Source organism: Salmo salar, chromosome ssa15 (assembly GCF_905237065.1).
Source record: "Salmo salar chromosome ssa15, Ssal_v3.1, whole genome shotgun sequence".
Lineage (NCBI taxonomy): Eukaryota > Metazoa > Chordata > Actinopteri > Salmoniformes > Salmonidae > Salmo > Salmo salar.
This window is the reverse complement of record NC_059456.1, coordinates 101,143,921-101,156,440: the sequence shown is the minus strand read 5'-3', so window position 1 is coordinate 101,156,440 and position 12,520 is coordinate 101,143,921.

Sequence of the window (12,520 nt, the reverse complement as noted above, 5' to 3'; positions counted from 1 at the left end):
AACAGACAGCTGTATACACTGAACCAAAATATCTCAATAACTGTTATGGGTTGATAAAGCATCTAGGTGATTCTTTGGATAGTTACCTTCACCACCGGGGGGATAAGAGATAGATGGAACTGTCCTCTACAGTCAGAACAGACAGCTGTATACACTGAACCAAAATACAAACGCAACATGTATTTGGGTTTATATTTCTCTCAAATTTTGTGCATTTCTCCTTTGCCAATATAATCTATCCACCTGCCAGGTGTGGCATATCAAGACGCTGATCAAACAGCATGATCATTACACAGGTGCACCTTGTGCTGGGGGGACAATAATAGGCCACTCTAAAATGTGCAGTTTTGCCACACGACACAATGTCACAGAAGTCTCCAAATTTGAGGGAGTGTGCAATTGGCATGCTGACTGCAGGAATGTCCACCAGAGCTGTTGCCAGAAAATCGATTTTGAATTTCTCTACCATAAGCCGTCTCCAACATCATTTTAGAGAATGTGGCAGTATGTCCAACCGGCCTCACAAACGAAGCCCACGTGTAACCACGCCAACCCAGGAGTAGCATGGACCTCCACATCCAGCTTCTAAACCTGCGGGATCGTCTGAGACCAGCATCTGACTGCAGTTCAGCGTGGTGCACACGTTGGATTTATCAAACGTATGCGTCAAACTGTATGTGTAGACGGCTTGACAGAAATGGTAGCAGAAGGTTGTTGTTGAACTGTTGTTGCACACGAATCCAGATGATGCTGTGTACTATTTAGGGCAACGACGCTGTCGGTGTGATCGAAGCGTTACGCTTCAACATTCACCTTCTGCTACCGTTTCTGTCAAGTCGGCTACGCGTACAGTTTGACGCACACCAAACGCACTGCAACTGCCTCTGCAACGCAATGCTGCAAGGCAAACGCAGCGTTCCATTGGAAATTAATGTAATTTTGATGTACCAAAATGCAATGACGCTGTCTGTGTAATCGAAGCGTTAGGAGTTGAGCAGTGGTAACGTAGCTAACTAGCGAACTACATTTGTTTATTTACACCAAAATCTAGCTTAAGTTAGCGTTCATAATATGCTGGCTAGACATTCCAAAGCAAATCAATGTAATTAACCAGCTGCTTTGTAACTTAGCAAGCTAATGTTAGCTACGTTAGGTTACGTTAGCTAGCTGACGTACTATACTAAAGCAGAGGCTAGTATGACTGGCCTATGTGTTCTATTTACAGAGTCCGATCCCATCAACATCTGCAGCGGCATCGACATCAAGCTCAGCACCAGGAACTAGTCACCTTTCCTAAATCTTTCCATGACTCCATGATGAGTAAATAAATATACTGCAACTAGGTATAAACATGGTGTGTGTCTTGTTGTCATAGTTTGTGTGTTTATAAGTAGGCTACAACTTCTATTGTAGTTTTCTCTGTATTATGCAGTGGTGTGTAAAGTACTAAAGTAAAAATACTTTAAAGTAGTACTTGTAGTTTTTTGGGGGTATCTGTACTTTTGTTTACTATTTATATTTTTGCCAACTTTTACTTTTACTTCACTACATTCCTAAAGAAAATAATGTACTTTATTCTCCATACATTTTCCCTGACACCCAAAATTGTACTCGTTACATTTGAACAGGAAAATGGTCCAACTCACACACTTATCAAGAGAACATCCTTGGTCATCCCTATTGCCTCTGATCAAGGAAATTATGCCATCTGATATGCTTCATTTAAGGAATTTTAAATGGTTTATACTTTTACTTTTGATACTTAAGTATATAGCTCAGGCAGTAGGAAGCTCTCTCATCCATTTATATGCAGATGATACAGTCTTATACTCAGCTGGCCCCTCCCCGGATTTTGTGTTAAATGCTCTACAACAAAGCTTTCTTAATGTCCGACAAGCTTTCTCTACCCTTAACCTTGTTCTGAACACCTCCAAAACAAAGGTCATGTGGTTTGGTAAGAAGAATGCCCCTCTCCCCACAGGTATGATTACTACCTACCTTTAGAGCTTGAGGTAGTCACCTCATACAAGTACTTGGGAGTATGGCTAGACTGTACACTGTCCTTCTCTCAGCATAAATCAAAGCTGCAGGCTAAAGTTAAATCTAGACTTGGTTTCCTCTATCGTAATCGTTTCTCTTTCACCCCAGCTGCCAAACAAACCCTGATTCAAATGACCATCCTACCCATGCTAGATTACGGATACATAATTTATAGATCAGCAGGTAAGGGTGCTCTCGAGCGGCTAGATGTTCTTTATCATTCAGCCATCAGATTTGCCACCAATGCTCCTTATAGGACACATCACTGCACTCTATACTCCTCTGTAAATTGGTCATCTCTGCATACCTGTCGCAAGACCCACTGGTTGATGCTTATTTATAAAATCCTCTTAGGCCTCACTCCCCCCTATCTGAGAAATCTACTGCAGCCCTCATCTTCCACATACAACACCCGTTCTGCCAGTCACATTCTGTTAAAGGTACCCAAAGCACACATATCCCTGGGTCGCTCGTCTTTTCAGTTCGCTGAAACACTCAACCTGGACAGTTTTATCTCAATCTCTTCATTCAAAGACTCAATCATAGACACTCTTACTGACAGTTGTGGCTGATTTGCGTGATGTATTATTGTCTTTACCTTCTTGCCCTTTGTGCTGTCGTCTGTGCCCAATAATGTTTGTAACATGTTTTGCGTTGCTACCATGTTGTGTTGCTACCATGCTGTGTTGTCATGTTGTATTGCTACCATGCTGTGTTGTCATGTTGTATTGCTACCATTCTGTGTTGTCATGTTGTATTGCTACCATGCTGTGTTGTCATGTTGTGTTGCTACCATGCTGTGTTGTCATGTTGTGTTGCTACCATGCTGTGTTGTCATGTTGTATTGCTACCATGCTGTGTTGTCATGTTGTCACAAGTATCTTCGTCTTCTGACGATAATGCGAAATCGTCATCAGAAAAGGTAGACCAATACGCAGCAGGTGTGCAGTTGTTCATTTTGAACATTTAATTAAATCAACACGAATACAAAAACAACAAACAAGAAAACGAACGATAAACTGACAGTCTGCAAAGCATAGGCTCAACACAGAACAATCACCCACCAATCACACACACAAACACACCCTAATATATGGGACTCTCAATCAAAGGCAGATAGACAACACCTGCCTTCAACTGAGAGTCCCAACCCCAATTAACCAAACATAGAAACACACACACCAGACTAACCATAGAATACAAACACATAGACCATCAACCAAAAACCCGGAAATACTAAATCAAACACCATTACACAAACACACCACCCCGAACCACATAAAACAAATAACCTCTGCCACATCCTGACCAAACTACAAAACAATTAAGCTTATACTGGCCAGGACGTGACACATGTTGTATTTCTACCATGCTGTGTTGTCATGTTGTGTTGCTACCATGCTGTGTTGTCATGTTGTATTTCTACCATGCTGTGTTGTCATGTTGTATTTCTACCATGCTGTGTTGTCATATTGTATTACTACCATGCTGTGTTGTCATGTTGTATTGATACCATGCTGTGTTGTCATGTTGTATTGCTACCATGCTGTGTTGTCATGTTGTATTTCTACCATGCTGTGTTGTCATGTTGTGTTGCTACCATGCTGTGTTGTCATGTTGTATTGCTACCATGCTGTGTTGTCATGTTGTATTGCTACCATGCTGTGTTGTCATGTTGTATTGCTGCCATGCTGTGTTGTCATGTTGTATTGCTACGATGCTGTGTTGTCATGTTGTATTGCTACCATGCTGTGTTGTCATGTTGTGTTTCTACCATGCTGTGTTGTCATGTTGTATTTCTACCATGCTGTGTTGTCATGTTGTATTGCTACCATGCTGTGTTGTCATGTTGTGTTGCTACCATGCTGTGTTGTCATGTTGTGTTGCTACCATGCTGTGTTGTCATGTTGTATTGCTACCATGCTGTGTTGTCATGTTGTGTTGCTACCATGCTGTGTTGTCATGTTGTATTGCTACCATGCTGTGTTGTCATGTTGTATTGCTACCATGCTGTGTTGTCATGTTGTATTGCTACCATGCTGTGTTGTCATGTTGTATTGCTACCATGCTGTGTTGTCATGTTGTGTTGCTACCATGCTGTGTTGTCATGTTGTATTGCTACCATGCTGTGTTGTCATGTTGTATTGCTACCATGCTGTGTTGTCATGTTGTATTGCTACCATGCTGTGTTGTCATGTTGTGTTGCTACCATGCTGTGTTGTCATGTTGTATTGCTACCATGCTGTGTTGTCATGTTGTATTGCTACCATGCTGTGTTGTCATGTTGTATTGCTACCATGCTGTGTTGTCATGTTGTGTTGCTACCATGCTGTGTTGTCATGTTGTATTTCTACCATGCTGTGTAGTCATGTTGTATTGCTACCATGCTGTGTTGTCATGTTGTGTTGCTACCATGCTGTGTTGTCATGTTGTATTGCTACTATGCTGTGTTGTCATGTTGTATTGCTACCATGCTGTGTTGTCATGTTGTATTGCTACCATGCTGTGTTGTCATGTTGTGTTGCTACCATGCTGTGTTGTCATGTTGTATTGCTACCATGCTGTGTTGTCATGTTGTATTGCTACCATGCTGTGTTGTCATGTTGTATTGCTACCATGCTGTGTTGTCATGTTGTGTTTCTACCATGCTGTGTTGATGATGATGGTGATGATGGTGATGATGATGATGGTGATGATGATGATGATGATGATGGTGATGCTGATGGTGGTGATGATGATGATGATGATGATGATGATGACGATGATGGTGATGGTGATGATGATGGTGATGACATTGACACCAGCTTTTGGTAATACAGATCCTGTCGTCCCATTGGATGAAAATGTTCAGCTGGGAACAAGCTCATCATTATCTGACTTGGAAGAGGAAAAGACTGCACGGATCTGGCAAGAGCCAGAGTGTGTGGTCTATGTCCAAGATCATAGAGCTCATGAAGTTCTGCCAGGCTGGATGCCACTGGCCAACAATAGACGAGGTTTACCAGCTGAAGAACATTCTGGAACATTCAACCAACACAACATTCATATTCAGTTAGACTGATGTTGTAGTATAATATAGAATGCTTAGTATGCTCACAACTGCATTGTGGTATAGATATTGTTAGCTCTTGTACATACAGTATATATATATATATATATATATATATATATATATATATATATATTGAAGTTTGATCTAATGTTTTATATAATATTTGTTACAAGGGTACTGACAAGTGACTAAATTATTCCAGTTGCATCTGAAACCAATAAAGTGTTGACTTTAACTTCTGGATTAACTCATTGTGATATTCATGAAATGTGGAAGTAACTAGGTATAATCTCACTGCAAAAACAAATGATGTAGGGAGTTGTGTCACGGCTGTCTAGGACCAGTGGAGATGTGGAATCAGGAGCAGGAGACAGAGGGCCGGAGCAACTGTGTTTTAATAATATTCGTAACACGCAATAGCCGTAGGGCACCAGGCGCGTGGCGAAGTCTGCCAGGGGAAAAACACCTTCCCAAAATAAGCGCACTGGAAACAAAAAGCGCACGGGGCGCAGCCCGGCAATAATAATCGACAATAACAATTTACAATCACATCTGTCCTGAGTGGACAATAAACAATCCCGCACGAGAACCCCAACTGAAAATACACACTAAATAACCCCCCACTAATGACAAACACAAAACAGGTGCGAGATAGACAGACAGACAGACAAAACCAAAAGACACAGAAACAACGATCGGTGGCAGCTAATAGGCCGGCGACGACGACCGCCGAGCGCCGCCCGACCGAGGAGGGTCGCCACCTTCGTTAGATACTGTGACAAGTTGGTGTATCATTTTAACTTCAATTTGTTCGCAAGTAAACATGTTTCAATAAAACAGTAGATTAGTCTGTCAATATAGCAAATAAGTAGACATGGCTTGTAGTCAAGGTCAAGTTTATTTGCTCTGGAGACCGAGGTGAGTTCATACAGTAGTATTCAGGAACAGTTAAGGCAATGTATAACCTATATGCAGTAGAATAAAATGTACAGTACTTCTAAAGCCTATGTGTTTGGTCGGTGTATTGAGGTGTGCATAGTCACTTTGATACAAGGGTAGATTGTTGTTATGGGACCTTTCACATCTCTTGAGTCATCACCTTCTTTATATCCAACATACTGTCCATCATGTGAGGGATAAATTACTCGAATGGCCCCAACAACACACACAGGCAAGGGGATTCAGTGTCCTCTGCCTAACTTCTCCCCCACGTAGAACAAACTCCAAGAAGAGTCTGTAAGCCACCAAGCAGTATTGTCTAAGATAGTCTTTATAGACATTTATTTTATATTGTTTGTACCTGTAACCCCCCCCTCTGAAAAAGAAAAATGACAAAACTAAATAAAAAGTTGGACACAAAAAAAAAAAGAGAAGGACTAAAATGCTATTAGACCTTCATGGGTAATCATTGTAGCAGCACGGTGTAGAATATTACATATCACAGAGACACGTTAGCTAGCTAGCTACAACACACAGGTATTGTTACTCCAAGACCAGTCATGAGGCTACAGTACATTTTGGATATAGCAAACAAAGCTAGCTCAACTTGTAGTGGTATTCGCAAGCCCCGACATGGCCGAATCGATCACAAAAAAAGTATATAATGTATTGAACAACACTGCCTTGTGTAAAAAGAGAGCTTTTATGTTGCTAGACAGCTATAGACAGAACGCTCAGGATGTCAGACTGGACCTTAGACTGACTTCTTTGTGATTTGCCCGCGGATCTTGAAGGTTCTGAACAACATCTCTTGACTTCTCAACCGCCTGGTAGAGCTCCGTTACTCCCCCCAAAAAACATAAAGTTGAAAAAAAACTATTGGAAGATCTTATTTGAGTAGTTAGTAGTAGGAATTTAGGCTGAAATAATGTTTGAACATGTTTTTTTAAGAAGAGACAGTTAAAGGGTAAAGATAACTCAAACACAGTAATGGGGTGTAACGGCTGTCTTCGGGTAGAGAGGACCAAAACGCAGCAGGAATGTGGATGCTCATCTTGAATATTTATTTTAAATAAAGTGAACACCAAAACGAAGAACGACAGACCGACAGTTTAACAGGCTATACTTACTACAGCAGTGCTAAAGACAACTACCCACAAAATACCAAACCAAACACACACCTATATATAGGACTCTCATTCAGAGGCAACTAGAAACACCTGCCTCCAATTGAGTCCAACACCCAATCCTAAACATAGAAAAACTAAACTAGACAGAACATAGAAATACATAGAAAACACAAACCCTCTGCCACGTCCTGACTAAAACTAATACAATTACTCCCTCTGCTGGTCAGGACGTGACATGGGGACAAAGTGGAGAGGTCTGGGGTGGCTTCCCCTTAGTAGAATAATGACAAATTTTTCCCTTGATCCTGGCTAGTCTCCCAGTCCCTGCCGCTGAAAAACATCCCCACGGCATGATGTTGCCACCACCATGCTTCACCGTAGGGATGGTGCCAGGTTTCTTACAGATGTGAAGCTTGGCATTCAGGGCAAAGAGTTTAATCTTTGTTTCATCAGACCAGAGAATCTTGTTTCTTGGCCACTCCACCATAAAGGCCTGATTGGTGGAGTGCTGCAGAGATGGTTGTCCTTCTGGAAGATTCTCCCATCTCCACAGAGGAACTCTGGAGCTCTGTCAGAGTGACCATCAGGTTCTTGGTCACCTCCTTGACCAAGACCCATCTCCCCTGATTGCTCAGTTTGGCCGGGCGGCCAGCTCTAGGAAGAGTCTTGGTGGTTCCAAACTTCTTCCGTTTAAGAATGATGGAGGCCACTGTGTTCTTGGAGACCTTCAATGCTGCAGACATTTTTTGGTACCCTTCCTCAAATCTGTGTCACGACATAATCCTGTCTCTGAGCTTTACGGACAATTCCTTCGACCTCATGGCTTGGTTTTTGCTCTGACATGCACTGTCAACTGTGTGACCATATATAGACAGGTGTGTGTGCCTTTCCAAATCATGTCCAATCAATAGAATTTACCACAGGTGGACTCCAATGAAGTTGTAGAAACATCTCAAGGATGATCAATGGAAACAGGATGCACCTGAGCTCAATTTCGAGTCTCATGGCAAAGGGTCTGAATATTTCTGTAAATTAGGTATTTCTGTTATTTATTTTTAATAAATGTGCAAAAATGTTTAAAAAAAATGTTTTTGCTTTGTCATTATGGGGTTTTGTGTGTAGATTGATGAGGGAAATGTTTTATTTAATCCATTTTAGAATAAGTCTGTAACGTAACAAAACGTGGAAAAAGTCAAGGACTTTGAATACTTTCTGAATGCACTGTATAAATCAAATAGAATGCCATTTATTTGGGGGTCTTGGGACACCAACACTGTAATTGAAAGTGTCAGCCAGGGATATTTTAGTGATTTTACAGCATGAATGTTGATTCTGCTCTGCTCTCCTCGCCACAATGGAACAGAATACATGAATAGACACAGAATAGAAAAGAGGAAAGCAACTAGAACTAAAGTGTGGAATTGAATACCAATGAACTTTTTAATTGCCTGTGCTAGTTGGAATATTCAGAAATTTGGGAAGAAAATAGAAAGGGGGCGATTGTGTGTGGAGAGAGAGAGACACAGAGAGAGAGAGACAGAGAGAGAGAGACACAGAGAGAGAGAGACACAGAGAGAGAGAGAGTGAGAGACAGAGATAGAGAGACACAGAGAGAGAGAGAGAGAGAGAGAGAGAGAGAGAGAGAGAGAGAGAGAGAGAGAGAGACAGAGAGAGACAGAGAGACACACAGAGAGAGAGACACAGAGAGAGACACAGAGAGAGAGAGAGAGAGAGAGAGAGAGAGAGAAAGACAGAGAGAGACAGAGAAAGACAGAGAGAGACAGAGAAAGACAGAGAGAGACAGAGAGAGAGACAGAGAGAGAGAGAAGAGAGAGAGAGAGACACAGAGACAGAGAGAGTTAAAGACAGAGAGACAGAGAGAGCGAGACAGAGAGAGAGAGAGAGAGAGAGAGAGAGACACAGAGACAGAGAGAGTTAGAGACAGAGAGACAAAGACAGAGAGAGAGAGAGAGAGAGAGAGAAGTGGAGACAGAGAGACAGAGAGAGATACAGAGAGAGAGAGAGAGAAAAGATGTCCACATAGTTTTGGCCATGTAGTGTAGCTACACACCGGTCACTGGACAGACCTGAAATCAAACCACACATCCCCAGAGTAAAATCACAATGTGATTGTTATATTGATGGACCAACATTTCCTGAGGTAACACTGGGTTAGCTTCAATCCCAGCTCTCTGAAGAGACAACACCCGTGTTGCAGTGCCACCATGCCAGCTGTCCCTGGATCTAGAGAGAAAGGAGAGAGAGAGAAAGAGAGAGAGAGAAAGAGAAAGGAGAGCGAAAGGAGAGAGAAAGAGAACAAAAGGGACACACTGGGCTCTGACTCATCCAGGTTGGGCTGAGTCCCTTACAGTATGTGTCACAGCTGGTCTCCCAGAGGAATGAGGGATTATATGATTCAAATCACATGTTATTGGTCACAGACAGGTGATTAGCAGATGTTATTGGTCACAGACAGGTGATTAGCAGATGTTATTGGTCACAGACAGGTGATTAGCAGATGTTATTGGTCACAGACAGGTGATTAACAGATGTTATTGGTCACAGACAGGTGATTAACAGATGTTATTGGTCACAGACAGGTGATTAACAGATGTTATTGGTCACAGACAGGTGATTAGCAGATGTTATTGGTCACAGACGCGTGATTAGCAGATGTTATTGGTCACAGACAGGTGATTAGCAGATGTTATTGGTCACAGACGCGTGATTAGCAGATGTTATTGGTCACAGACAGATGATTAGCAGATGTTATTGGTCACAGACACGTGATTAGCAGATGTTATTGGTCACAGACAGGTGATTAGCAGATGTTATTGGTCACAGACAGGTGATTAACAGATGTTATTGGTCACAGACACGTGATTAGCAGATGTTATTGCGGGTGTAGTGAAATGCTTGTGCTTCTAGCTTCCGACGGTGCAGTAATATCTAACAAATTACACAACATATACCCACACATCTAAGTAGGAATGAATTAAGACTATATACATATGGACGAGTGATGTCAGAGTGGAACGGACTAAGATACAGTAGAATAGTATAGAAAACAGTATTTACATATGAGATGAGTAACGCCAGATATGTAAACATTATTAAAGGGACTAAGATATCGTAGAATAGTATAGAATACAGTATTTACATATGAGATGAGTAATGCCAGATATGTAAACATTAGTAAAGTGACTAGTGTTCCATTATTAAAGTAGCCAGTGATTTCTCGTCTATGCCTCAAGGCAGCAGCCTCTAATGTGCTAGTTCCTCTACTTATCAACAGCCATGAATAATGTGTTGATATGAATATGACTGACGTGCAAAAGTATCCACCTGACCAGTCAGCACACCTGTATGTAAATAGCCCTGTAGGTAGTTAGTAATGGCGTTGGAACAATTCTAAATGAAATATGAGTGTATTACTAGACATGCAAGTTCAATGGACTGTAAATCTGTTGTGTGGTACACATTACAAGTCTATTATTGCAAGGGATAACAGGGATGAGGATGAGGCTGTGTAAATATAATGAATATTGTACTCAGAACTTCTCTTTTTGTTTTTGAAAACACACAAACAGTAACTGTGAAATCTGAATTTGCATGAACATAAAATCTTAAACATTTCTCATCTCAGCCATCGTCTTTTATTTTCAAAACGAGGTCAAAACATTATTCCAACAGAATAATTGGGAGGAAAATTGTTTAATTATGTTTTCTTGAACTTCCAAAAGTCTTAATGTGCTGCTACAGAGGTTTTGTATAATTTTAGCCCGTTGTTTTAAAAGCAGTCTTCACGAGCCAAAACAGGTCCCCAAAAATTGTGCACAGTGTCATCCATTTCCTATGATATGTTACATCCTGCAAAATCTAAATATTGTTTTCCTGCAATTTGTATATGTTATGAATTCCAATTCGTACAATATGTTCCAAATTTATAAGATCACATTCAAGCTCTTTAACAATTTATGTTCTCTCTCTGATCTCTCTCTCTGTTCTCTCTCTGTTCTCTCTCTGTTCTCTCTCTCTCTTCTTTTGCTGTTCTCTCTCTCTTCTATTTCTGTTCTCTCTCTTCTATTTCTGTTCTCTCTCTCTTTGTTCTCTCTCTCTCTTCTATTTCTGTTCTATTTCGATTCTCTCTCTCTTCTCTCTGTTCTCTATCTTTCTCTTCTCTTTCTGTTCTCTCTCGGTTCTCTCCGTTCTCTCTCTCTCTCTTCTCTTTCTGTTCTCTCTCTGTTCTCTCTCTTCTCTCTCTCTCTTCTATTTCTGTTCTCTCTCTGTTCTCTCTGTTCTCTCTCTCGCTCTCTCTCTGATCTATTTCTGTTCTCTCTCTCTCTTCTCTTTCTGTTCTCTCTTCTCTGATCTATTTATGTTCTGTCTCTCTCTCTTCTCTCTCTGTACTCTCTCTCTCTGTTCTCTCTCTCTCTGTTCTCTCTCTGTTCTCTCTCTGTTCTCTCTCTCTGTTCTCTCTCTCTGTTCTCTCTCTCTGTCTCTCTCTCTGTTCTCTCTCTCTGTTCTCTTTCTGTTCTCTCTCTGTGCTGTCCCTTTTCACAGTCTCTCCACAGTCACCGCTGTGCCCATCCTTCTAAATTTACTCCAGCTCAGACAGTCAAAGAAAGTGAGAGGACACAGTCACAGACAGGTCACAGCCTAAACATTACAACACTGTGGGGTGGTGTCCACTAAACTTTGTGGGGTGGTGTCCACTAAGCTCTGCAGGGTGGTGTCCACTAAGCTCTGCAAGGTGGTGTCCACTAAGCTCTGCAAGGTGGTGTCCACTAAGCTCTGCAGGGTGGTGTCCACTATGCTTTGTGGGGTGGGGTCCACTAAGCTCTGCAGGGTGGGGTCCACTAAACTCTGCAGGGTGGTGTCCACTAAGCTCTGCAAGGTGGTGTCCACTAAGCTCTGCAAGGTGGTGTCCACTAAGCTCTGCAGGGTGGTGTCCACTAAGCTTTGCGGGGTGGGGTCCACTAAGCTCTGCAGGGTGGGGTCCACTAAACTCTGCAGGGTGGTGTCCACTAAGCTCTGCAGGGTGGTGTCCACTAAGCTCTGCAGGGTGGTGTCCACTAAGCTCTGCAGGGTGGTGTCCACTAAGCTTTGTGGGGTGGGGTCCACTAAGCTCTGCAGGGTGGGGTCCACTAAACTCTGCAGGGTGGGGTCCACTAAGCTCTGCAGGGTGGTGTCCACTAAGCTCTGCAGGGTGGTGTCCACTAAGCTCTGCAGGGTGGTGTCCACTAAGCTCTGCAAGGTGGTGTCCACTAAGCTCTGCAGGGTGGTGTCCACTAAGCTCTGCAAGGTGGTGTCCACTAAGCTCTGCAGGGTGGTGTCCACTAAACTTTGTGGGGTGGTG